The 27,063-nt window shown below is 37.7% G+C and overlaps 1 protein-coding gene and 1 pseudogene across 1 annotated transcript in view; one reads left to right on the plus strand and one right to left on the minus strand.

Moving 5' to 3' along the window:
* LOC103236166 (N-deacetylase and N-sulfotransferase 3) overlaps positions 1-27,063 on the plus strand; it is a 210,918-nt gene that overhangs the window by 131,080 nt on the left and 52,775 nt on the right. The gene's annotated exons all lie outside the window — the stretch shown is intronic.
* Positions 14,922-16,293, minus strand: LOC103236165 (peptidyl-prolyl cis-trans isomerase FKBP4 pseudogene; annotated as a pseudogene).

The raw sequence follows: 27,063 nt of genomic DNA on the forward strand, positions 1-27,063 counted from the left end.
GAGACAGTCTCAGAGAGCTCACTGCCATATGTTAAACTAAACTTGATATGAAAAATCATATCAGCTTCCAGTTTCCCAGAACACTAAAAAGAAAAAAAAAAAAAAGGAGCTCAAGCTTTATAAATATAAAAAGCATCTGTCTGCACAGGAAATTCTACTCTGTTATTTTGCAAATGATCCCTACTTATATTTACAAGAGAAATCAGATCTGATGAACTGTATAGGAAGTAACGCATTATTTTGTTCAAAATTTTGAAATATATATTTATAATTCTGTACAGCTGGCTGGACTGTGAACTATCACTGTACAGAGATCTCAACAGTGCTGCCCAGCATGATCTTAAAGCATGTATGTTTCCAAGTGAAAGGAGACGGAATATTTTGACAGCATGCTGCTAACTTCAACATTTTTGTTTAATGTAATTTTTGTGTCTAAGTGCTCCCAACCACCATTTCCAAGACAAGTAGACTCATGAGCATTCAGAAAATATTTGGCACTCTTTCATTTTAATTGTTTGCTTCTCCTTGGCTCTTTAAGCCTTGAAAGAATTCTCTCTGTAGTTGCTCACCCAGGTACAAGTGTCCTTGAGTTAATCTTCGGTAGCTCATTTTAGAATCCAACTGTGACTAAAGTCAGATTCTATGACTGCCTTCTTGCCTGCCTCTCCACTGTCACCTATAATTTTGTCATGTCTTTTGCTCTGAACCAGCTTGCTATGCTAAAAACCATCCCCTCCTTTCACATTTTATAATCCTCCTAAGATTAACAGCCAAAATCCATGACCAGAACTTTGATCACATACAGTCTACAGAGGACTTCATGCTACCTTGGTGATACCCTGTATTTTACCAGCAGCCCTCTCTCAGACTTGACTATAAACCCTCTGGTGTACCTCATCAATTCAATGCTTCAGTGTTTATCCTGGATTTCATTGTTTTCTTGCCTCACAGAGGTACCTACAGATTTTTCCAACAGAATTTTTCTGCCTTTTTCACTTAATACCCTATCTATGCCAGTATTCCCAAGTAAACTCCCTTTTACTGTAAAGCCATTAATTTTTTCTTCTGATTTCTTCTTTTCTCTTTCCCACCTTTGTCTTGCCTAGTTTTTAACTTATTTTCATTCCTCTAGTAATTTAGGCTTCCTCTTACTCTCAGTTCCTTTTGTTACCATTCTTTTCTCTAAAATCAGATTAATATCATATATTAATAATAATCAGTCATCCATCACTAAGTAGGGCCCACATTTACTAACTTCTATGACTTAAAAGTTGCTGTCTCATCTATGTTCTTTTCTTTCCTAGACGACACTTTGGAATAGTATCTTTTCTCCCCCACCTTATCACAAAAAGATTAAAATGACTTTCTAGGTAACAATTACACCTACCCTCTCGTATCTCGCACAGTGGGAGACACACGCCATGGGCCCTCCTTGATAGGGGTGAAGCTAAACCATATCCTTGTGGCAACTGATAACAACCTCACTTGTGTGGTTTGCCTCTGCCCGTTCCTGAGGGCATGTAGACATAACGAACTTCTCTCTCAGCCTGGACCTGTGCTGGAAAAGAGCTTGACACCCATTAAAACAGGCATTTCCACTGTGAATTAGAAAGTCTCTGGAGAAGAGACTTTATGTAAATGTGTGTTCTCAGTGTGGAATTGTTCTTCCATGTTTATAATTGTTTGTGTGTCTTTTTCTCTGTGCCAAATTTCAGGTGACTGGAGACTGATTAGCTGGTCTGTGCTATCCTCACTCCACTTTAGTCAACACATTGCACATTCTTACCTCCAAAGTGGCAAAAAATGCAAATGTGTATCATTATGCTTTATTAGCTTCAGTAAAAAGTTTGCCATATTAAAGGTTAAAATTTTTGGCAATTTTTTGTACTCCTCTAATATCTAATTATTTAGATTAAAATAATTATATAATTATTCTAGTTACCTTTCTTGAATTTAAGTCTTTAAAACAAACCCTGCAAGCAAACATTTACCTACATAACAAACCTGCACATCTTGCACATGTACCCCAGAACTTAAAACTTTAAAATAACCTGCAAGCAAACATTTAATCTATGTAACAAACCTGCACATCTTGCACATGTACCCTAGAACTTAAAATTTTTTAAAAACCTGCAGGCAAACCTATCCCCTGCATATTTTCTCATACCCATCCATACATTTAACATTATAAATTTTTTTAACTGTTTTTTCTTAAATTACTTTGCACTATGCCTTCATAACACTATATGCAGATAGAAAGTTGCATATTATTATGACCAAAGGTCATTTATTATCTAACCTTTCATCTTGGTGTTGATGATGGTCAGTTCATTAAATTGTTCTTCTCAACCTAGGATAATTAAGTCCTAATGCTCTCATGAATCCATTGCATATGATGAGTTCACTTCTCTAGCTTTTTACCCTTGTTGTAAGAATTATGAAAATAGGCAGTTGAATTATTTTCTCCATAATAATATAGAGAAATAATAATATAGAGAATGTAGAATGTTCTCAAAAACTGGTTAAGAAAGGCTACATTAAGAATTATTTCTTAAACTTCTAATACAAGACACCCACTACATTAACAGATAGAACAAAAAAGCTTCATAAGTCATAACCCCTTCTCTTAAAGAATTTACATTTTACTTAATGAGATATGAAATAATCTGATGAAAGATCCAAAAAATAAGCAATGGAATTTGAGATTGAATTATGCAGCATCAACTTGAAATTTGAGAGTAAAAAAACCTATGTGAACTTCAACAATAATAGAGGTCTCCAAGGAGAAGGTAGATTTAAGTTGAAATCTTAATTTAGATTTAAATGAACATTGAAAATAGACAAATAATTATCTATGAATTGTGAGGAAGTGAGGAGGCATTCAGGACAAGGAAGAGCAAAGCCATAAGACAGTAATAAGCAAATCAGGTGATAGAACCAAGAGTCACAAGCAAATCATTTAAATCATCCAAATACCAAATTTCTTAACTATTAAAAAAATAAGGAAAATGTCAGTCTCATAGGGTTGTGGAAAAGATCAAGTTTATGAAGATAATGTATGTGAAGGTACTGAGAAATATAGAGACAGTAAGGGCTCCTGGTAAATAGGATAGGATTCTTAGGATGAAGACAGCTTAGGAAGGATTTTGCCATTTGCCTCTTTCTCATTAAAATGGCATGTAGATTATTCAGCATCCTCTATGCTGTACAGCACGAATTATTTCTAGAAGATTAATCACCAAATCAAATGCAAAAGCATCCTTCTGAGTTTTTTCTTGTCTTTGATGAAATCACTGGGTTCACTGCTTTTATCAGTTTTCATTTGGAAAATATTTAAAATGATCTTTTATCCCAATTTGAATACTCTCAATCAATGTCAGCCTCTTTTAATTTGGTTTAAGATTATAGGAAAACATCATGACCCTATATATTTTTCCACCATAACTATTAAGAACAATGGAGCCAGACATATTTTAACAATGAAAGAAAATAAATGGAGTTTGCCTTTTTGAGTTATCATTTACCAAAGAAAATAAATGGAGTTTGCCTTTTGAGGTTTCAGATCATGATAAATATTTCAGAATAGGGGTAATCCTGGATACGATTATAAAGTATATCAAGGCTGCAACACAAGTGCTGCTGGGATTTTTTTAAAGGGACACATTCTTATGAGTCTTGAAGTCTCAATGAAGAATGGAAGATTTGAATGAGTTTTCCTGGATGATCATGATTCGGTTAGGTGAAGGAGTGGAGAAGGCAACAATCTGCAGAAAGAATAATCCTGGAATGTTTAGAAAATCCAGGAGGCGCTTTACTGAAATGGAAATCTAATACTGGAGAACAATGAGAAATAAAGTTGGATAGTAACAGTCAAGTTGAATGAATGAATAATTCAGTCACCGCACACACCCTATTTTAATTTCTTAAGCATATTCTGCAGGTCTCAAGGACCCACAGGAGAAAATAAAGCATAAGTCCCTTTAAAAATTGTATTATGTATATGACATCCATATAACAAGGCTGAAATTAGAATCTGGATGTGTTATTTTCATATTTGTTAATTGCGGTAAAACACATATAATGTAAAATTTATCATCTTAATGATTTTTAAGTACACAACTCAGTAGTGTTAAGCACATTCACATTGTTGTGATACAGATCTCCAAAACATTTTCATATTGCAAATCTGCAACTCTATATCCATCAAACAACAATTCCATATTCCTTCTGCCCCGAATCCTTAGCAACTACCATTCTGTTTTATGTCTCTATAAATTTGATGATTTCAGGTACCTCACTTAAGTGGAACCAAACAGTATTTTTCTTATTGTTACTGGTTATTTCACTTAGCATACTATCCTCAAGGTTCATTGATATTATCACGTGTGTCAGAATTTTCTTCCTTTTTAAGACTGAGTAATATTCCATTGTATGTATATATCACATTTAGTGTATTCATTCATTCACTGATGGACACTTACATTGCTTCCACCTTGTGGCCACTGTGAATAAAAGCTGCAGTGAACATGGGTATTCAAACATGTCTTCAAGACCCTGTTTTCAGTTGTTTTAGGTATATACTCAGAAGCAGAATTGCTGGATCATATGGTAATTCTATCTTCAATTTTTTGAACAATCATTATACTGTTTTCCATAGCAGCTGCATCATTATACATTCCCACCAGCAGTGCACAGGGATTCCAACTTTCCTACAACCTTTCCAACACGTTATTTCCTATTGCTTTGATAGTAGCTATCCTAATAAGTTTGAGATCATTTTAGTATTGTCAGGTATTGTGATTTATCCTAATTGCAAGCTAAAAGTTGGCCAGCTACAATTCATGGATGCTGGAAGAAGGCATGAGGTTAAATATAAAGGACAGCAATAGCAATAGCCAGAATATCAGCTATATTACCTAAGAGGAACTCCAACTTTAGAGAACCCAAATCTCACATAATAGGCAAGAAACCTGTCTGACTTTTGCCCTGGAAAGAGTCATGAATTTTATTATGGTAGACGATAGACAAACTTGACCTTTGCCCTGGGGGGAGACACTATTTCTGTCTTCCAAGGCTATTTACTTTACAAATATCCTTAAAAGGATAGTCCAGGGAAAAAAAGCAGTCGGTATATTTGCTTGTAAGATTTACCTAAATGGGCCGGGCGCGGTGGCTCACGCCTGTAATCCCAGCACTTTGGGAGGCCGAGATGGGCGGATCACGAGGTCAGGAGATCGAGACCATCCTGGCTAACACGGTGAAACCCTGTCTCTACTAAAAATACAAAAATTAGCCGGGCGCGGTGGCGGGCGTCTGTAGTCCCAGCCACACGGGAGGCTGAGGCAGGAGAATGGCGTGAACCCGGGAGGCGGAGCTTGCAGTGAGTGGAGATTGCGCCACCGCACTCCAGCCTGGGCGACAGAGCAAGACTCCGTCTCAAAAAAATAAATAAATAAATAAATAAATAAATAAATAAATAAATAAATAAAGATTTACCTAAATGAGAGACCCACTGAGAGTGTGCCCTAATGAATATCTTCACATATCTTTAACATTAGTACTACATAAGAAAACATTTATTCCTATATATCAGATATGAACAGTAATCTATAAATTGAGGTTTGCAAAAATTAGTGTTTTTTATTAAATTACATTGTAATCCAAGCCCTCATTCTGCCATAATTACTAGAAATCTAACTTCAGTTATCTGATCAATGGTGAGAATTTGGAAGTGGTAAGGGAGGGAAGGTGGAGGTCCATTCCCAATTAAACTTTTTTAAAAACTGGAAAAGTTTAAGTACCTGGAAAATGAAGTAATATCCTATAGTCTTAAACCTATTACTGTGTTCAATATATATGTATCCTTGGCTTAAATAAGCAAGACTAATAAAATCCAGAAACAGCCTCATTGTTTTTCCTGTGCCCATCCTTGTAAGCCAATCTGTAGGGCTAGTTCCTCCCATCTCCCCAGAAAAAAATCTCAAGTAAGCCTCAACATTTTTGGGTTATTCTCAGATACTCAAAAGTTCTCCAGTCACTTTAGCTATGAATAAGTTTCAATTTAGTAAAGTAATGTATCCTATATTATATAATAATCAAAGTACTAAATGTAATTTAAGGTAAAATTTTTAACCCCTGACCTCATCCTACAGCTCTACTTTACTGCAAGGAAGGCCCTTCAGTGGGAAAATGAGGGTGATAGACTTTGTCTCTATTTCTTACCTTACACCTCCAGTTAACATGGTTCTTAACACATCTAGGGTCAAAATAGAAGGGGAGTAGAGGAAGAGGAGAGGTAAGAGCCAAAGAAATAGGGTTTTTTTTTTTTAACCTTTATTTTAGATTCAGGGGATGTATGTGCAAGTTTGTTAACTGGGTGTATTTCCTGATACTGAAGTTTGGGGTTCAAATGATCCCGTCAACCAAGTACTAAGAATACGACTCAACAGTTAGTTTTTCAACTCTTGCCTCCCTCCCTTCTTCCCCTCTCTAGCAGTCCCCAGTGTTTATTGTTGCCATCTTTATGACATGAGTATCCAACGTTTAGCTTCCACTTATAAGTGAGAACATGTGGTATTTGGTTTTCTGTTCCTGCATTAATTTGCTTGAGATAATAGACTCCAGTTGCATCTATGTTGCTGCAAACAGTATTATTTCATTACTTTTCATGGTTGTGTAACATTCTATGGTGTACCTCTTTGAGTGGTACAAGGAAGTATACAGATAAACCTAAGAGAAAATTCAGTAGCCTGTTCAAAATAACCAGCTAAATGCCAGAAAGTAATATTTTGGAGACAAATTTGGTTAGATAGGTGACTTTTCAATTTAGCTTTGGTTTAACCTTGAGTCTTCTCAGAGCCTGGATAAAAGCCTAAGAGGAAAGCTCCATAGGATTGGGTCATGTAGTGCATCTACAGTATACCTAGTTGTACAGACACTTTCTAGAGGCTGGTGGGTGACCTAATGTCAACTAGCCCATTTCTTGACCAGCTTATACTTTTACAGGCATCTTATTTTTCAATGATGAACACTCTGATATCTCTTAAGTGCCCTCACCTAAGCACACAGGAAAAAGAAGAAAGAAACCAAAGAGCTGTGAATTCCAAAACACAGAGTTTGTGTCACCTGCAGTAATAACCATTTACTGTAATCACTGTCAGTTACCTTTAAAACTATAGCTCTTGCCAGTGACTCATCAGGCAAAGTGCCACCTCATAGCACAAACTAATCCTTGGTACCCAAAATGCGAAAGAAATCAGGTATGTCAATGTAAAGGAGAGCAGAATTTCAGACTTGAGGGGCACCTACTCATGACTCTCAGGGCTCAATGAGGAAGACCAGAGTACTCTAAAAAAGAAATCAGTGGCACTTTCCCTGTGTTCCTCAAAGAGTATCAGGGTCACCAGAAGTCTCCTTTAGGTCTCTTCGTGTGGCCACCAGAACTCTATTTCCTTTTAGTAATTTTCCATCTACTGACCACCAAATGAAGGAGGTAGGGGCTTGAAGAGAAACATATTAAGAATGCAAGGAAACTGGATGGAAGATAAATGATGGTAAAAAGGAAGGAGGAGGAGCAGGAAATGGAAAGAACAGATCTGAGAGGAGCCAGTTTGAGATCTTGTTTCCCGAAAAGACCAATGAAGTTCCACATTATCTTCAGCAAAAATCATGCCGATAAGAAAGGAAGCAGACAGAAGGGCTGAGCATATAGTTAGCATGGGTTTGAGAAGCTTCAGTTGACTGAGAAACTCCCTTGGGAGAAGCAGGATCCGATAGAGAGACCTGAGAGGCCTTAAAAAAATTATAGCCTGAATATCAACTTTCAATTAAGCTCACTTCTGACCATAGAGCTCTTTTAAATATCTTTTCAAAAATTATCAGATTTCAGCTGGGACAAACAGCAAATATTCTTGGCTCTATTTTCTCCCTTAAGCCAACAATATTGAACTAATCTTATTTACCAGAGATTCACCTAAGTCACATGAAAGTGAAAAGCATTTGGGTTTGTTACTATATTTTCAGCAGTTTTAGGTATATTTAGTTAATATGATTGTCCATTTATCTATAAACCAGTTTGAAACTCATTTAAGGGATTCAACAAATAAAACAAACCAAAGTTTTAAACCAAAGGTATACCTAATAGGCGACTCAAGACCAAAACTAATAAGCCTTTTAAGGTTTAACCAAGGACTCACAAGTCAGCCCTGCAGAGGTGCAAAGAATGCAGCCCTCTCAAGATCCAGAGCCACTTCCCGAAGACAGCCAAAAGAGAAAAAGATTCAACAATGCTTTGAGAGCTGGCAATAGTAGGTATGCTAGCTACATATGGGGTTCAACCCACATTTTTGTCTGGCCATATTTTGGGGGCCAGACCACTTTTCAGTTGGTTCATCATGGAAGCAGACCCAATAAAATGCATGCCCTGACAGGCAGGAAGCCAAGCCAAGTTCTCAGGACACGAATTGAAACAAACAGGAAAACAAAAGCTGTTCATGTGAGGGAAAGGATTATTAACAAATCGGTACCCCATGACCAAAAGCCACAATTCAAACATTTTTCCTGTAGTGACTCAAACCAATAATACCATGGAAAGTTCATTTCCAGAGACTAAGACAGCAAAGACTTTCATTGTCACAGGTAGTAATGACATTATTTATGTAAATGGTAAATTTATGTATTATGTAAATCCCACAAAAAATGTGAGATGCCTCCGGTCACAAACACAGTAATCTGTGACAACAGGCAAACAATACTGGGATGGCAGTTTCCCTTTACTAACCAAGCAATGAGGACAACGACTTCTTATAAGAGGAACTCTCCTGAGAATTGAAATGATCAAAGAAAACCTTTGGGTTCCAGGCTATCCAGCTGGCTGCCTGACACAAGCCAACACTTTGCGCTTCCCTAAAATGGACTAGAGAGAATGTCTTTAATGGTCACAAAGCCAAGATCTCAGGATATAAAACAAAGGAGAATCTCACAATTTAAGACAAAAGGAGAATCTCATCCAGTTTTTGACTCAGTTACCCACAGCAAAGTTAGTCTAACTAAACAGAAGTCTGGTAAGAACTATGAATCCACCAGCTTGTAAGGCCAGCTTAAGCAACAACCTTAGAGAGCCTATGCCTGTGCTCCTTGCCCTGTGATTCTGCTGTTTATGATAAACAATACGAAAGACAAAGACAACAGAAAACAAGGCAGCATCTCTGCAAGGGAAGGGATCAGAAAATCAGACTACTCATACCAAACAAAATCACCAGATTCACTATACCCAGCAACTAGTTCGTACAGATGATTTTCTCCTGCTATTCTGAATTTTGGAAAAGAGAGATGAGAAAATTTTACCTTCTATTCTCCACCAGGTGACACTACAGGCAGAAATCCAGGAGGACTGTCCTTGGAAAACAATGTTTACCATTTTTCTTTGCCGGCTTTTCATCAGTTGTTCCAGAATCTCATCTGCAGGCTCTGGAGCAAGTCAAGTGTCCCAGCCGCCCCACAGTGGGCACCAGAACTATAGGAATAATTGATTAAATCACTGAGCACATGATTAAGCTTGGTTTCCAGCCCTTCTCTTCTTTCTCATCTTTCTGAGGATTCAAGGATACTCGTGATATCATTTGATCCAAAGCTCCAACAGTCTAATCAAATGGTTGGTCTTTCTGACGGGGCCTATCCCCATCCCAAATCATTTCATTAGTATAAGCTATACTAGGGCCCCACCATGAATCACCTCACTAGCATAAGCTATCTGGACCACCAAGAATGACAAAGAACTCCTATGATCTGGGAAATTTCAGATGAACTAGTTTTCCTCTCAAGAACTAGAGACAAACGCTAATCATATTCTCCATTATACAACAATTTTCAAGTGGATGAATGACCAAAGGCATTTTTACCACCTCCTTTGCAAGACAAGTGGTTCAGGATCTCACTCTGGGATTTAGGATTATTGCTATTGTCTTCGGGCCTCGGATGAAAACTGAGTCTAAAACATATTTACATATGTTGCATATTTACATCCTCTTAATTGTAAACTGGCTAAGCCTGCATGACTGCAGAAGGGCCAGCAGATCTGTGGCTTCTATGTGTGTTGGGCTGGGAAAACGGCACCTTGACTAAGTTTGGAAACCCAGAAATCTTGGCTGTAGCCTGCACAGATGTACCACAGGGACACTCACTCAAATGCAAAGCCCTACCACTTACTCATGGTTTTAGAAGGGTGGCTCAGGCCACCCCTCATTCACAGAACTCCTGTTCCAATTTTAGTTTCACAGAGTCTCACTTCTCTCTCCTCTTCTTACCTAGCAAAATAATGTCAAAAAACTAGATGTAAGGAGAATGCAGTTGACAAAACAATTTAAAGAATCATTTTGTTGCACGTGGTACTGAAGAACAAAATGAAATCATTTCTTTAAAAAGTATTCATCCTCTTTGTGATGGTTAATCTTATGTGTCAGTTTGGTAAGGCCATGGTACTCAGATATTTGTTCAAATATTATTCTAGATGTTTCTGTGAAGGTATTTTTTTAAATGCGATAACATTTAAATCAGTAGTCTATGAGTAAAGCAGATTACCCTCCATAATGTGGGTTGGCCTCATCCAAAAACTGAAAAGCCTTAATAGAAAAAGACTGACCTCCCCGGAAGATGAAATTCTCCCAGCAGATTGTGCTTGGACTCAGATTGCAACTCTTCCCTGTTATCTCCAGCCCTGCAAATTTGGGGCTCACCAAGTCTCTATAGTCACAAGCCAATTCCTCAGAATAAATATCCGTCTGGGCCGGGCGTGGTGGCTCACACCTGTAATCCCAGCACTTTGGGAGGCTGAGGTGGGCGGATCACGAAGTCAGGAGATCGAGACCATCCTGGCTAACACGGTGAAACCCCGTCTCTACTAAAAGTACAAAAAATTAGCCGGGTGTGGTGGTGGGCACCTGTAGTCCCAGTTACTCAGGAGGCTGAGGCAGGAGAATAGTGTGAACCCAGGAGGCGGAGCTGGCAGTGAGCCGAGACCGTGCCACTGCACTCCAGCCTGGGTGACAAAGCGAGACTCCATCTCAAAAAAAGAAAGAAAGAAAGAAAGAAATCTCTGTCTGTCTCTCATTTTCTCTCTCTCTGTCTGTCTCTCATTTTCTCTCTCTCTCTCTCTCTCTCTCTCTCTATACAAACACACACTCTCTCTCTCTCTCTGTCTCTGTTGGTTCTGTTTCTCTAAAGAACCCTAAAACATTTTTAATATTGTATAACAATATGCAATATTAAGTACACATAATTTATTAGTAGAAATGTGCTTTCATTCTATGCACCAAGGAATACTCTGTACTATGTATTTACCTGCTGTAAGCATGTTTGTAGTCTGCATTTTTACATGTGTCCTCTGACTATGAAAGCTGCATAATTACAAACTATCTCTAGGCCTTTCCATTTTCCATGAAGTGACTTTTTCTTTATTACTTACCTTTTATTTCTGCATTCCTACTCAACTGGCAAATAAACTGAGGCACAAATGAATAAGACTTTCTACATTAAGGATAATAAATATGAGTCACTAAATTTTTGTAAAACATATCCTATTAGTTTCTTATATTTCATTAAGAGGCACCAATGCTAAAGAGATATGTAACAGGGAATAGTTGTTCAATAACATCAAAGAATGTTAAAATATAATTGAAATATAATGGGTACATATGCTACTGTATATTTTTTAAATGTCTATTGAATTTCAAAGAAATATTTGATATATGTTACATTATTTAATATGGAAGAAAGCATTTTACTTCCTGTTGTGTGTATGTACAAACTAAACACATTTTTAATTGTCTATTCATTTAAATGATTTATGAACATAAGGAAAGCTTACCCAATTTACTTCACTTTAACAGGAAGAGAAATCAAACACACTGGTATAATATAATTTGTGATGATAAATGCTTGTAAATTAAAGCCAATAAGTACAAGATAAAGTGGTAATCTAATAATATGTATATTATATATTTATTATAAATTATATATACTAATTTTATAATATACATATGATATATGTAGGTATCATTAAAAGAAAAACCTTAGGCCTAAATACAGTATCATTTGCTCAAACCCAGGGGAAAATGGTGTAAGTAAAAGTTAAGTTAGATAAGACGGCCAGAAAAGCACCTTAAACAGAAGTCTGACTTCTGTAAATTTAAAACAATGGGAAGAGTTTCTAATGTACATAGGCAGACATCTTACAAATGGAGATATCCTTTATAGGTGTTAATTTCTTTTACAAAAGGGTTTCAGGAAAGCCAGTTAAATTCCAGAAAGGTGTATTTCAGTTTGATAGGTGGTGATCTTTTAAACTTAGCTATTATATCTTAGCTAAAATTACTGAGTTCAGGGTGGAGTCCATTAAGGAACAGAGCAAAGAAAGCATTCTCCAGGCCTGGACTCGGTATGGATGGGTCTGATAAAGAAGAAAACCTACTTTCCCCAAGGGCCTACTTAATTTTTGTGGGTATATAGTAGTGTATATGGGAGACATGAGATGTATTGAAACAGGAATGCAATGTGTAATAATTACATAATGGAAAATGGGAATTGCATCCTCTCAAGCATTTGTGTTAAAAACAATCCAATCATGCTCTTTTAGTAATTTTAAAATGTATAATTCAAATATTATTGACTATTGTCACCCTGTTGTACTATCAAATACTAGGTCTTGTTCATTAATTCTAAATATTTTTTGTACACATTAATCATTCCCACCACCCCACAGAAGCGCCCAGTGCTCTCCCTAGGCTCTGGGAACCATTTTTTACTCTTTATCTCCATGGGTTCAATTGCTTTGAGTTTTAGATACCACAACTAAGTGAGAACATATGATGTTTGTCATTCTGTGCCTGGCTTATTTCACAAAAAATAATGACCTCCAGCTCTATCCATGTTGTTAAAAATGACTGAATCTCAATCTTTTTTATGGCTGAATAGTACACCATTGCATATAAGTCCCACATTGTCTTTATCCATTCATCTGTTGATGGACACTTAGGCTGCCTCCAAATCCTGGCTATTGTGAACAGTGCTGCCACAAACACAGCAGTCCAGATTATCTCTTTGTTATACTGATTTTCTTTCTCTGGGGTACATACTTAGCTGTAGGATTGCTGAATCATATGGTAAGTTCTATTTTAAGTTTTTGAGGAATCCCCAAACTGTTCTCCACAGTAGTTGTACTAATTTACATCCCCACCAATAATGTATGAGGGTTCTTTTTTCTCCAAATCCTCACCAGCATTTGTTATTGACTGTCTTTTGGATATAAGCCATTTTAACTAGGGTCAGATAATACCTCACTGTAGTTTTGATTTGCACTTCTCTGATGATCAGTGATGTTGAGCACTTTTTCATATGCCTATTTGCTGTTTCTATACCTTCCTTTGAGAAATGTCTTTTCATATCCTTAGCCCATTTTTTAATCAAATTATTATATTTTTTCCTTCAGTGCTGTTTGAGCTACTTATACATTCTGCTTATTAATCCCTTGTCAGATGGGGAGTTTACAAATATTTTCTCCCATTCTATGGGCTGTCTCTTCACTTTGTTGATTGTTCTCTTCAACATTCATCTGTTGATGGACACTTAGGCTGCCTCCAAATCTTGGCTATTGTGAACAGTGCTGCCACAAACACAGCAGTCCAGATATCTCTTTGTTATACTGATTTTCTTTCTCTGGGGTATATACTTAGCAGTAGGATTGCTGAATCATATGGTAAGCTCTCTTTTAAGCTTTTTGAGGAATCTCCAAACTGTTCTCCACAGTGCAGAAACTTTTTAGCTTGATGTGATCCCATTTGTCTATTTTTGGTTGGTTGCCTGTGCTTGTGGGGTATTACTCAAGCAATTTTTTCCAGATCAATGTCTTGGAGAGTTCCCCAATGTTTTCTTGTAGTAGTTTCATAGTTCAAAAATCCATTTTGATTTGATTTTTGTATGTGGTGAGAGATAGGCATATAGTTTCATTCTTCTGCATATGGATATCCAGTTTTTCCAGCACCATTTATTGAAGAGATTGTCTTTTCCCCAGTGCATGTTCTTGACACCTTTGTCAAAAATGAGTTTACTGTAGGTGTATGAATTTGTTTCTGGGTTCTCTATTCTGTTTCATTAATCTGTTTTAATGCCAACACCATGCTGTTTTGGTTACTATAGGTCTGTAGTATAATTTTTTTGTTTGTTTGTTTTGTTTTTAATGTTTCCACTTTATTGCTGTAGCATGGAACTTGAGGCAAGCCTGGACCTTCAGCAACATGCAAAGAAGAGGCTGAGGGGGTTGGGGACACAACCTTGCTGAGAGGGAAAACTGACAGGGGAAATACCAGAACAGGGGATAGGGGATGGTCACCATGACACCAGAAGACATCATCAGCCATGCCATTTGGAGTGAGGAAGGGAACAGAGAAGAAATGGTGTTTCTTTCCATGTACCTAGCACCCACACGGAGGCCACATTTGGAAGTGGACTGGGAGAGGGAAATGGACTGGGAGAGGGAAAGGATGGGGAAAATGGCTGCCTAGGAGTCTCCCTCTCCAACCTGGGTTCGTGTCAGACCCCATCTCTACCACTTGCCTCTTCTACCCTTGGAAAATGGAACTAACAAACAGAGGGATCACAATAAATTAACATTCTAATGAGCATGTATGGATGGACATATGTTCATGTGCAATGGGGGAAGGGAAGAGGGGGTGACAACACCTAAAATGATTCCCCACCTCAATCTCCCAGCTTACTCCTTTCCCCCTTCACCCTAAAGCCACCATCCAATCAGATAGAAAAGTAAAGGTCTAATTTGCTCAAAATTCCTCAGGTTTTACAAAACTCACAAGACAGAGTAGGGAGACGGGGAGGCAGGCAGCCACAGGAGTAGAGCTGGTGGAGAGGGGCTATGCTTCTGTCTCCACTTGAGACTGGCTCTCTGTGGTGTTGCTCTTCTGCCCCTCCTTCATCTCTGTGTCAGTGGGATTGTCTCCTGAGGAAGCCTCTGGCTTGACCTTGTTCTCCTCCTCAGCCAGCCTCTCAAACATGTTGGCATAGAGCTTCTTCTCCCAGGCAAGCTTCCTGCAGATCTGCTGCTGGCACACAGCCAACTGGGCCTTAGTGGCTTCATTGTTTTGGTAGAGCTGCAGGACCTTCCAGAAGTCAGCCCATGCCAGTTCAAAGTCATTCACAACCAGGTGGTCCTCTCCCCGATAGAAGAGGCCCTTCTCGTTGTTGCTGTCCAGTTCTAGGGCCTTGTTACAGCTTTCAGTGGCAATAGAGAAGACCTGTAGTTTCAGATGACATAGGGCTAGGTTGAGGTGAGAGGCCAGTTGAAGGGCTTTTGCCTTCTGTGCTTCCTCACTGGGAAAGCTAGACTCATATTTCAGCCAGAACACAGTCTTCTTAGACTATAGAAAAGCTTGCTTGTATTTGCCTTACTTGAAGTACACTGTGTCCCGCTCTTTCACTGTGGTGCTCTGTTCCAGCTTCTCTTCTGAATTCATCTACCAAGACTCCTTGGTCTTCTGAAAACTCTTGAGGTGTAATTCATATTAGTTAGGCATTTTGTGGGATTTGGAACTTTTCCTTCCCAACACTGCCAAAAGCATAGCTGGGTTTGAGGTACACAATGGGATGTTCTCCTTTCTACATGCACTGAATGGCCCTCCTCAGACCATAAGGCAAATCCAGGTTCTCCCCCTTGCCTGCCTCAAAGCGGAGCTCCTGATGTTCAAAGGGCTGGTCCTTGTAGCACCCTTCCAGTGCAACCTCCATGATAGCACCCTCACTAGGCCTGGATAGCCTTCACCACGAGTCTGTGTTCTCTAGGTGATTCCACCATATTCCTCTTCCATCAGATCTTCTCCCTTAAACTGAAACAACTCTACCTCAAACACAAGCATGGCATTTGGGAGATCTTTGGAGGACTGCCTGCTGCACCGTAGGCATATTCTGGTTTGCAGGTGATATGGCACACCTCCCTCACCTTCATGGCTGCCATAGCAATGTCCCAAGCCTTGATGATCTCCCTTTTCCCAAGTCAAAGGAGAATTTGTCCTTGTGATCCAGACTGGGTCAAAGTTTGTGCCATCTAACAGCCAGCCAGTGTAGTGGACAAAGACTCAGTCCCCAATCATGGGCATCTCTGTACCTGTGCCATCTCTTGATGACTTTCAGCATGCCTTCCTCCTGTTTGGGGCTAATGTCCACTCCCTCCATGGGCAGAGGCACCAATTGCTCCCAGCTCTAGGTCTCCTTCATCTCCTCAGCTGTCATCTCTGTGTGGCGTACTCTTTCTGGGAGCTGGCGCCGGCACCAGTGCACTCTGGGCTGAGGGCACGGGCACTACCTGCAGGGTGTGTGGGAGGCCAGGCACTGTGGCACTGACTGTGGACTGCGCAGAGGCTGGAGCATCTCTGCCAGTCTGTAGTACAATTTGAAGTCAGGTAATGTGATTCTCTCCAGTTTTGTTCTTTTTATTCAAGATAGCTTTGACTATTCTGGGTCTTTTGTTGTTCCATGTAAATTTTAGGATAGTTTTTTTGGTCTGTTTTGTTTTTGTTTTGAAGAATGTCATTAGTATTTTGAAAGGGATTGCAATGAATATGTAGATTGCTTTGGGAGGTACAGACATTTTAACAAAATTGATTCTTCCCATCCATGAACATGGAATATCTTTCTCTTTTTTGGTGTCCTCTTCAATCTCTTTTCTCAGTGTTTTACAGTTTTCACTGTAGAGATCATTTCTTTAGTTAAATCCTAGGCGATATGGTTTGGCTGTGTCCCCACCCAAATCTCACCTTGAGTTGTAATAATCTCTATTTGTCAAGGGTGGGGCCAGGTGGAGATAATTGTATAATGGGGGAAGTTCCCCCATACTATTCTTGTGGTAGTGAATAAGTTTCATGGGATCAGATAGTTTTGTAAATGGGAGTTCCCCCACACAAGCTTTCTTGCCTGCCACCATGTCAGACGTGCCTTTGCTACTTCTTTGCCTTCTGCTATGATTGTGAGGCCTCCCCACCCTTGTGGAACTGTGAGTCCAGTAAACCTTTTTCCTTTATAATTTACCCAGTCTGGGGTATGACTTTATTAGCTGCATGAGAACAGACTAATACACTACATATTTAATTTTACTTGTGCCTGTTATAATTAGGATTACTTTCTTGATTTCTTTTTCAGATTGTTCACTATTAGCATAAACAATGCTACTGATTTTTGTACGTTAATTTTGTACCCTGCAACTTTACAAAATTTATCAGTTCAAATAGTTTTTTGGTGGAGTCTTTAGGTTTTCCCAAATATAAGATCATACCATCTGCAAACAAGGATAATTTGACTTCTTCCTTTCCAGTTGGATGCCCTTTATTTCTTCCTCTTGTCTGATTGCTCTAGCTAGGACTTCTAGTACTATGTTGAATAACAGTGGTGAAAGTGGGCATCCTTGTCATGTTCCAGATGGTAGAGGGGAGGTTTTCAGGTTTTCCTCATTCAGTATGGTTTTAGCTATGGGTCTGTCACATATGGTTTTAATTATGTTGAGGTATGTTTCTTCTACATGCAGTTTTTTGACGGTTTTTCATGAAGGGACATTGAATTTTATCAAATGCTTTTTCAACATCCACTGACATGATCATACGGGTTTTGTCCATCATTCTATTGATATGATTTATCACATTGATTGATTTGTGTATGTTGGACCATCCTTGCAAGCCAGAGATAAATCCCACTTGGTCATGATGAATGATCTCTTTTAACATATTAGTGAATTTGGTTTGCTAACACCTTATTGAGGCCTTTTGCATCAAGATTCATCAGCGATATTGGCCTGTAGTTTTCTTTTTTTGACGTGTCTTTGTCTGGTTTTGGTATCAGGGTAATACTGGCTACATAGTATGTGCTGGGAAGTATCCCCTCCTCTATTTTTTCAGAATTGTTTCAGTAGGATTGCTATTAGTTCTTTTTTGAATTTTCAACAGAATTCAGCAGTGAAGTCATTGGGTCCTGTGCTTTTATTTATAGGGAGATTTTTAATTACAACTTCAATCACGTTACTTGTTATTAGTCTGTTCAAATTTTGGATTTATTCATGGTTCAATCTTGGTAGGTTGTATGCATCTAGGAATTTGCCCATTTCTTCTAGATTTTCCAATTTTTTGGCATAGAGTTTCTTACAATAGCCACAAATTATCATATGAATTTCTGTATTATCAGTTATAATGTCTCCTTTTTCATCTCCGATTTTATATATTTGGGTCTTTTTTCTTAGGCAAGCTAAAAGTTTGTCAATTTTCTTTATCTTTAAAAAAACTTTTTGATTCATTGATCTTTTGTATTGTCTTCTTCATTTCCATTTCATTTATTTCTGCTCTGATCTTTATTATTCCTTTTCTCCTACTAATTTTGGGTTTGGTTTGCTCTTGCTTTTCTAGCTCTTTAAGGTGCATCATTAGGTTGTTTATTTGAAGTTTTTATTTTCTGTAGGCACTTATAGCTAGAAACTTCCCTATTAATACTGCTTTTGCTGTATTCCATACAACAAAATGGTACATTGTGTTTCCATTATCATTTTTTTCAAGAAATTTTTCAATTTCCATCTTAATTTCTTCATTTACCCACTGGTCATTCAGGGGCATATTGTTTACTTTCCATGTGTTTGTATAGTTTTCAAAATTCCTATTGTCATTGATTTCTAGTTTTATTCCATCGTGGTCAGAGAATGTGCTTGATATGATTACCATTTTTTGAATGTTTTAAGACTTGTTTTGTGACCTAACATATGATCTGTCCTTAAGAATAATCTACATCCTGAGGAAAAGAATGTGTATTCTGCAGTCTTTGAAGGAGATGTTCTGTAACTATCTATTAGACCCATTTGGTCTATAGTGCAGATTAAGTCTGATGTTTCTTTGTTGATTTTCTGTCTAGAACATTGATGCAGTATTGAAAGTGGGATGTTGAAATCTCCAGATATTGTTATATTGGGGTCTACTTCTCTCTTTAGCTCTAATAATATTTTCTTTATACATCTAGGTGCTCCAGCATTCAGTGCATATATATTTAAAATTGTTATATCCTCTTGCTGAATTGAATCCCTTATCATTATATAGTGACCTTCTTTGTCTATTCTTAGTTTTTTCTTGAAATCTATTTTGTCTGATATGAATATAGCTGCTTCTGCTCTATTTTGGTTTCCATGGACTTGGAATATCTTTTTCCAATCCCTTTATTTTCAATGTGTGTTTTATAGGTGAAGTCTGTTTCTTATGGGCAACAGATCATTGGGTCTGTTTTTTGGTTGTTTTTTTGTTTTGTTTTGTTTTGTTTTGTTTTGCTTTTTTTGGTTTGGTTTGGTTTGGTTTGTTTTTTTGTTTTTTTTTTGGAATGGAGTCTCACTACTATCACCAGGTTAGAGTACAGTGGCATGATCTTGGCTCGCGGCAACCTCTGCCTCCTGGATTCAAGCAATTCTCCTGCCTCAGCCTCCTGAGTAGCTAAGACTACAGGTACACGCCACCACACTGCCATGCCAGGCTAATTTTTGTATTTTTAGTAGAGATGGGGTTTCACCATGTTGGCCAGGATGGTCTTGATCTCTTGACCAAGTGATACACCTACCTCAGCCTCCCAAAGTGCTGGGATTACAGGCGTGAGCCACCACACATGGCCTCATTTTTTTTTATCCCTTCAGCTATTCTGTCTTTTGATTGAAGAATTTTGTCCATTTACATTCAATTTATAGATAAGTAAGGACTTACCTCTGCCATTTTGTGATTTGTTTTCTGGATATTTTATGGTCTTCTCTTCCTTCTTTCTTTCCTTCATGTCTTTCTTTTTGTGAAGGTAATTTTAGTTGGTGATGTGATTTAGTTTGTTGCTTTTTATTTTTTGTGTCTCCGTTGTATGTTTTTTGGTTTAGGGTATCATGAAGCTTGCAAATACTATGTTATAACCTATTATTTTAAGCTGATAACAACGTTGTTTGCATAAACAAACTAACAGAAAGAAAATTTACAAAGACTTCATGCATTAACTTTGTGCCCCTGCTTTAAGTTTTTGTTACTGTTTATATCATATTGTAATATGTCATGAAAAGTTGTTGTAGTTACCATGTTTGATTGGTAAATCATTTAGTCTTTCTACTTAAATAAGAGTAGTTTACACACTACATTTTCAGTGTTATATTTGGTTTTTCTGCATACTTACTATTACTACTGAATTTTTACCTTCGAGTGATTATTTATTGCTCATTAATGTCCTTTTCTTTCTTATTAAAGTACTCCCTTTAGCATTTCTTGTAAGACAAGTCTGATGTTGATTAAATCCTTCAGCTTTTGTTTGTCTAGGAAAGTCTTTATTTTTTCTTCATGCTTGAAGGATATTTTCACCAGATATACTATTCTAGCATAAAAGTTCTCTTCCCTTCAGCACTTTAAATATGTCATTCCATTCTCTCTTGGCCTATAAGGTTTCCACTGAAAAGGCTGCCACTAGATGTATTGGAGCTGCATTCTTTGTTTCTTTTCTCTTGCTGCTTTTTGGATCCTTTTTTCATCCTTGACCTTTGCAACTTGAATTACCAGATGTCTTGAGTTAGTCTTCTTTGGATTAAATCTGCTTGGTGTTCTGTAACCTTCTTGTACTTGGATACTGATATCTTTCTCTAGGTTCAAGAAGTTCTCTGCTATTATCCCTTCGAATAAACTTTCTACCCATATCTCTTTCTCTACATACTCTTTAAAGCCAATAACTCTTAGACTTCCCCTTTTGAGGCTATTTTCTAGATCCTGTAGGCATGCTTCATTGTTTTTTTTCTTCTTCTTCTTCTTCTTTTGTCTCCTCTGACTGTATTTTCAAATAGCCTGTTTTCAAGCTCACTGATTCTTTTTCCTGCTTGATCAACTCTGCCATTGAATGACTCTGATGATTTCTTCAGTATGCCAGCTGCATTTTTCAACTCCAGAATTTCTGCCTGATTCTTTTTAATTATTTTAATCTGTCAAATTCATCTGCTTGAATTTCTTTGGGTTTCCTCAAAACAGCTATTTTGAGTTCTCTGTCTGAAAGATCACATATCCTTGTTTCTCCAGGATTGGTTTCTGGTGCCTTATTTCGTTTATTTATTGAAGTCATGTTTTCCTGGATTGTCTGGATACTTGTAGGTGTTCATCTGTGTCTGGCCATTGAAGAGTTAGGTATTTATTGTAGTCTTTGCAGTCCAGGCTCTTTATACCCATTCTTCCTGGGAAGGCTTTCCAGATATTCAAAAGGACTTGGGTGTTATGGTCTAAGATATATCTGCTTTAGAGAGGACCCCAAGACCAGTAACACTATGATTCTTGCAGACTCATAGAGATACTGCTTTGATAGTCTTGGACAAGATCCAGAAGAATTATCTGGACTACCAGAGACTCCGGTTCTCTTTACTTTGTCCCAGTCTCTCTCTGTGCTGAGCCACCTGGAGCTAGAAGTGGAGTGACACAAGTACCACTGCAGCCACCACCCCTAGAACTGTGCTGGGTCAGACCTGAAACCAGCAGATCACTGGGTCTTGCCCAAGCCCTGCTGCAACCACTCTCTGGCTACCGGCTATGTTCATTCAAGGCCCTGAGGATCTACAATTAGCTGATGGCAAAGCCAGCCAGGCCTATGTTCTTCCCTTGAGGGTGATGAATTTCTCCAAGCCCAAGCTCCAGGGGCATCCAGAGGTGCCATTCAGGAGCCAGAAACTAGAGTCAAAAATCTTAGAAGTCTACCTGGTGTTCTATTGTACTGTGGCTGAGCTGACACTCAAACCACAAGACGCAGTGCTTCCCACTCTTCCCTCCCCTCTCCAAATGCAGCAAGCCTCACGCCATGGCCACTGCCACCTAAGGCCCACAGGGAGTACTACCAGACTACCACCATGTTCCCTTAAGACCCAAGGGCTCTTCAGTCAGCTTGTGGTGAATGCTGCCTGGCCTGGGACTCACCCTTTAAAGCAGTGAGCTCCCCTCTGGCCTAAGGCAGGTCCAGAAATGCCATCTAAAAGCCAAGTCCTGAAATCAGGTACCATGAGTGCCTACTTAGTTTTCTACGCACCTGTAGGGCCTACTTTTATAAACTTTTTATCCAGGATAGCTTTCTTTTTTGTCTTTGGGGCAGTGTAGCAACTAAGCAAAAAGGAAAGCAGATTTAACTTTCCTTATAAGTCATTTAAGCTTTTTATTTGCCTTTTATAAAGAGTCTTTAATTTAAAATACTGAAATACTTTAGAAGCTTCTGCATATCAATAGGCATCCATAGATAAGACTAATTTGGGAAGCTTCATTTTTTTTCATTTTTTTTAAAATTTCAACTTTTATTTTAAATACATGTGCAGATTTGTTATATGGGAATATTGTATGATGTTGAAGTTTGGAGTACGGGTTCCCTCACCCTGGTAGTAAGCATAGTATAGTACTCAATAGGTAGTTTTTCAACCCACCCACTCCCAACCTTGAGTTATCCACAGTGTTTATTGTTCCAATATTTATGTCCATGTGTTCTCAATGCTTAGATCTCAGTTATAAGACAGAACATGTATTTTTGAATTTTCTGTTTCTGCATTAATTTGCTGAGGATTATGGCCACCAGCTCCATCCATGTTTCTGCAAAGGTGACGTTTTCATTTTTTATAACTGCGTATAATTCCATGGTGTATATATATCACGTTTTGTTTGTTCAATCCACCACTGATGAGCAGCTAGGTTGATCCCATGTCTTTGCTACTGTGAATAGTGCAACAATGAGCAGACAAGTGCATGTGTCTTTTGGTAGAATGATTTATTTTCTTTTGGGTGTAAACCTAGTAATAGTATTGCTGAGATGAATGGTAGGTTCTTTGAGAAATCTCCAGATTGCTTTCCACAGTGGCTGAACTAATTTAAATTCCCACTAATAGTGTATAAGTTTCCACTTTTCTCCACATCTTCACCAGCATCTATTGTTTCTTTTGGAGTTTTAGTAGTAGCCATTCTGACTGGTGTGAGATTTTATCTCACTGCCAGTTTGATTTGCATTTCTCTGATGATTAGTGATGCTGAGCATATTTTCATGTTTGCTAGTGACTTGTATGTCTACTTTTGAGAAGTATGTCTTCATGTCCTTTGCCAATTTTTTAATGAAATTATTTGGTGTTTTGCCTGTTGATTTGTTTAAGCTCCCTGTAGATTCTGGATACTAGGCCATTGTTGGATGCATACTTTGCAGATATCTTCTCTCATTCCGCAGTTGTCTGTTTGCTTTGTTGATAGTTTCTTTTGTTGTGCTGAAGCTTTTTAGTTTAATTAGATCCTTTTTGTCTTTTTGTTGTTGTTGTTGCAATGGCTTTTCATACTTAGCCAAAAATTCTTTACCAAGGCTGACTTTGAGATAAGTATTTCCTAGGTTGTCTTCTAGGATCTTTACAGTTTGCGGTCTTACATTGAAATCTTTAATCCATTTTGAGTTAATTTTTGTGTATGGTGAAAGGTGGGGGTCTGGCTTCACTCTTCTGCATACAGCTAACCAGTTATCTCAGTAACATTTATTGAATGAGAATTGCTTTCCCCATGGCTTGTTTTTGTCAGCCTTGTTGAAGATCAGATGGTAGTAGGTGTGCATCTTTATTTCTGAGTTTTCTATTCTCTTCCACTTGTCTTTGTCTGTTTCTGTACCAGTACTAAGTTGTTTTGGTTAGTGTAGCCTTGTTGTAGTAGTAGTAGTAGTAGCAGTAGTAGTAGTAGTAGTAGTAGCAGTAGTGTAGCCTTATATAGTATAGCCTTGAAGTTGGGTAGTGTGATACCTCCAGCTTCATTCTTTTGCTTATGATTGCTTTGGCTATTGGGGCTCCTTTTCACTTCCATATATATTTTAGAATCATTTATTCTGTGAAAAATGGCTTTGGTAGTTTGATAGGAATAGTGTTGAATCTTTAAATTGCTTTGGGCAGTACAGCCATTTTTATGAAACTGATTCTTCCAATCCATCAGCATGGAATGTTCCCCATTTATCTCATCTCTGATCTTGTTTTTTAGTTCTCTTTGTAGAGATCTTTCACCTCCTTGGCTAGCTGTATTCCTAGGTATTTCATTTTCTTTTGGCTATTGTAAGTGGGATTGTGTTCTTGATTTCACTCTCAGCTTGGACTTTGTTGGCGTATGGAAATGCTGCTGATTTTTATACAATGATTTTGTAACCTGAAACTTTACTAAAGGTGTTTATCAATTCTAGGAGACTATTGGCAAAGTCTTCAGGATTTTCTAGGTATAGAATTATGTCATCAGCAAAGAGAGATACTTCGACTTCTTTTGCTATTTGGATGCCTTTTATTTCTTTCTCTTGCCTGATTGTTCTGGCTAAGACTTCCACTACTGTGTTGAACATGAGCGGTGAGAGTGTACATCTTGGTTCTGCTCCAATTCTCAAAGGGAATGCTTCAAACAATTGCCCACTTAGTATGATGTCGTCTGTGGGTTTGTGATAGATGGCTCTTATTATTTTGAAGTATGTTCTTTCATTGCCTAGTCTGTTGAGGGTTTTTAACATGAAGGGATGTTGGATTTTATCAAAAGCTTTTTCTGAATCTATTGAGAAGATCATTTCATTTTTGCTTTTGATTCTCCTTATGTAGTGAATCACATTTATTGATTTGAATATGTTGAACCAGCCTTGCATTCCAGGAATAAAGCTTACTTGATCATGTTGTATTAACTTTTCAATATGCTGCTGGATTCGATTTCCTAGTATTTTGTTGAGGATTTTCATGTCTATATTCATGAGAGATATTGGTCCAAAGTTTCCTTTTTTAATTGTGTCTCTGCCAGATTTGGGTACCAGGCTGATGCTGGCTTCACAGAACGAGTTAGAAAGGAACCCCTCCTCTTTGATTTTTTGAATAATTTCAGTAGGATTGGTATCAGTTCTTTGTATGTCTGGTAGAATTCAGCTGTGAATTCATCTGAGCCAGGGCTTTTTTTGGTTAGTAGGCTCTTAATTACTAATTCAATTTCAGAAGTTGATAGTGGTCTATTCAGGTTTTTAATCTCTTCCTGATTCAATCTTGGAAGATTGTGCCCTTCCAGGAATTTATCCACTTCCTCTAGCTTTTCTAATTTGTGTGCATAGAGTTGTGAGCCCTCATTTTCAACTGCACTTCTTCAAGTGCAGTGTTGTTTCTTTGGAATGTTCCATTGTAATTTTAAATTACCTTTAGTAAGATTTTGCTATTTCTAAAAGTGTTTGCTGTTTTCAGGACCTAATACTTACACATGTAGGTGTGGGCATAGCCAGAAGGTAGATTACTCAGTTCTTAAGAAAATAAGGGTCCCATTTTTATCTTGAATCTTAGCTTTAATTCTCAGATCCTCTTAATCAACTTAGCCAATAATTTTTTCCTACCTTGGCACATAAGAAAAACAAAGGAGGTAGAACACAAAAATCCCTATAAATTTCTACAGGCAAAGTTTGTGTCCCCTGAAATATTGCCATTTTCTACTGGTTTCTGTCTAACCCATTCAAACATAAGAGGCCTGTAACTAGATTCAAGCCAGTTAATTATCAGATCCAATCAGATTCTGGACCCGATTTAGTTTTTTTGTGACTTCCAAACCTAGTTTGGATCAGAAACTTGCTCAAATTCAGAAAGCTCAAAACACAAATATGGGGAGCTTTGAATTCTGAGAGAGAACTTACCATCATTCCCAGTTGCTGTGAAAGAGCAATGGACACAATGAGCCCTGCAAGTACCTCACTTGGTCACTCGATGCTCCTGGGGATCACTGGAAGCTCTACTTCAGATCCCACTTCTGACACCATCTGTTAAAAAAAAAAAAAAAAAAAAAAAGCCTTAGACAAATTAAATTTAACAGAGTTTAACTGAGCAAAGAATGATTTGTGAATCTGGCATCTGGCAGCCTCCTTAGAGAGAGTAAGCTCAGAGAGACTCCAGTGCAGCCACGTGATGGAAGATTTATGGTCACAAAAAGGAAAGTGACATACAGAAAATGGAAGTGAGGTACACAAACAGCCAGATTGGTTACAGCTCAACATTTGCCTTATTTGAACATGATTTCAACAGTTGACTGGCCAAAACTTGGTGACTGGCACAAGAGTAGGTTATTGTCTATTTAAACTTCCATTGAAGTTACTGTTCACTATGTACAGAGAAATCTTTAGGCCAAACTTAAAGTATGTAAGGAAGCAACTTTAGGATAAACTTGATTTAACAATATTACATGTGCATATGTGTATATACATATGTGTCTTTGTGAATATAAATATAAATATATCTATATATATAATCCTCTAAGATATTGGCACTTTTAATAAAGTTGTTATTAAATAACATTTAGAGATAAAAAACAATGAATTTGATTAGTTTAGAAAGCAGAGAAAGTTAACAGAGCTAATTCTAACATGAATACAGTTGTTTATTATATTCAGTGTGAAATTAGAATCAACAAACCCATGATTTTTTTAGTATTCACCCAGTCTATACCTGTGTACAAGTAATTGGCTCATTATATTAAAGTTGCTTTTTACTTCATTTTATGTTAACTCTAAAAACTGTTAATTCTGGAATTTTTTAACATTCTTCAATTTCTTTTTAATTTAATAAAAATATTGTTAATGTTATCATTGCTTCTATTTTCTATGTGCTTAACATTTCTCTAGAGTTGAGCAGGCCTTATCTTCCACTTTATAGTGACAGCAAATTCGTTTGTGAGTGGGGAAGATTTTCATTTATGCAGATGGGCTTGAGATAGACAAATAGATACTCAAAGAGAACAACAGAGAAATACATAAGAATATACACAATACACATACTAATTTATCATCTATTTACAGAATGATAGACATTGCAATTGAGTTCATATGCCACATACATTGAGTTTACCTATTTACATATCATTTAAAAAACAGAATGGAAGTCTTCCTATATGCAGTAAACCTTTCCCTGCTCTCCAAATCAGGATATTACACCCAGAATTTGCTTACCTCATTGTGCTCTAATACACTTACACTCACATAGTATAGGACAGTTGT

Source organism: Chlorocebus sabaeus, chromosome 7 (genome assembly GCF_047675955.1).
Source record: "Chlorocebus sabaeus isolate Y175 chromosome 7, mChlSab1.0.hap1, whole genome shotgun sequence".
In the NCBI taxonomy this organism is placed as follows: Eukaryota; Metazoa; Chordata; class Mammalia; order Primates; family Cercopithecidae; genus Chlorocebus; species Chlorocebus sabaeus.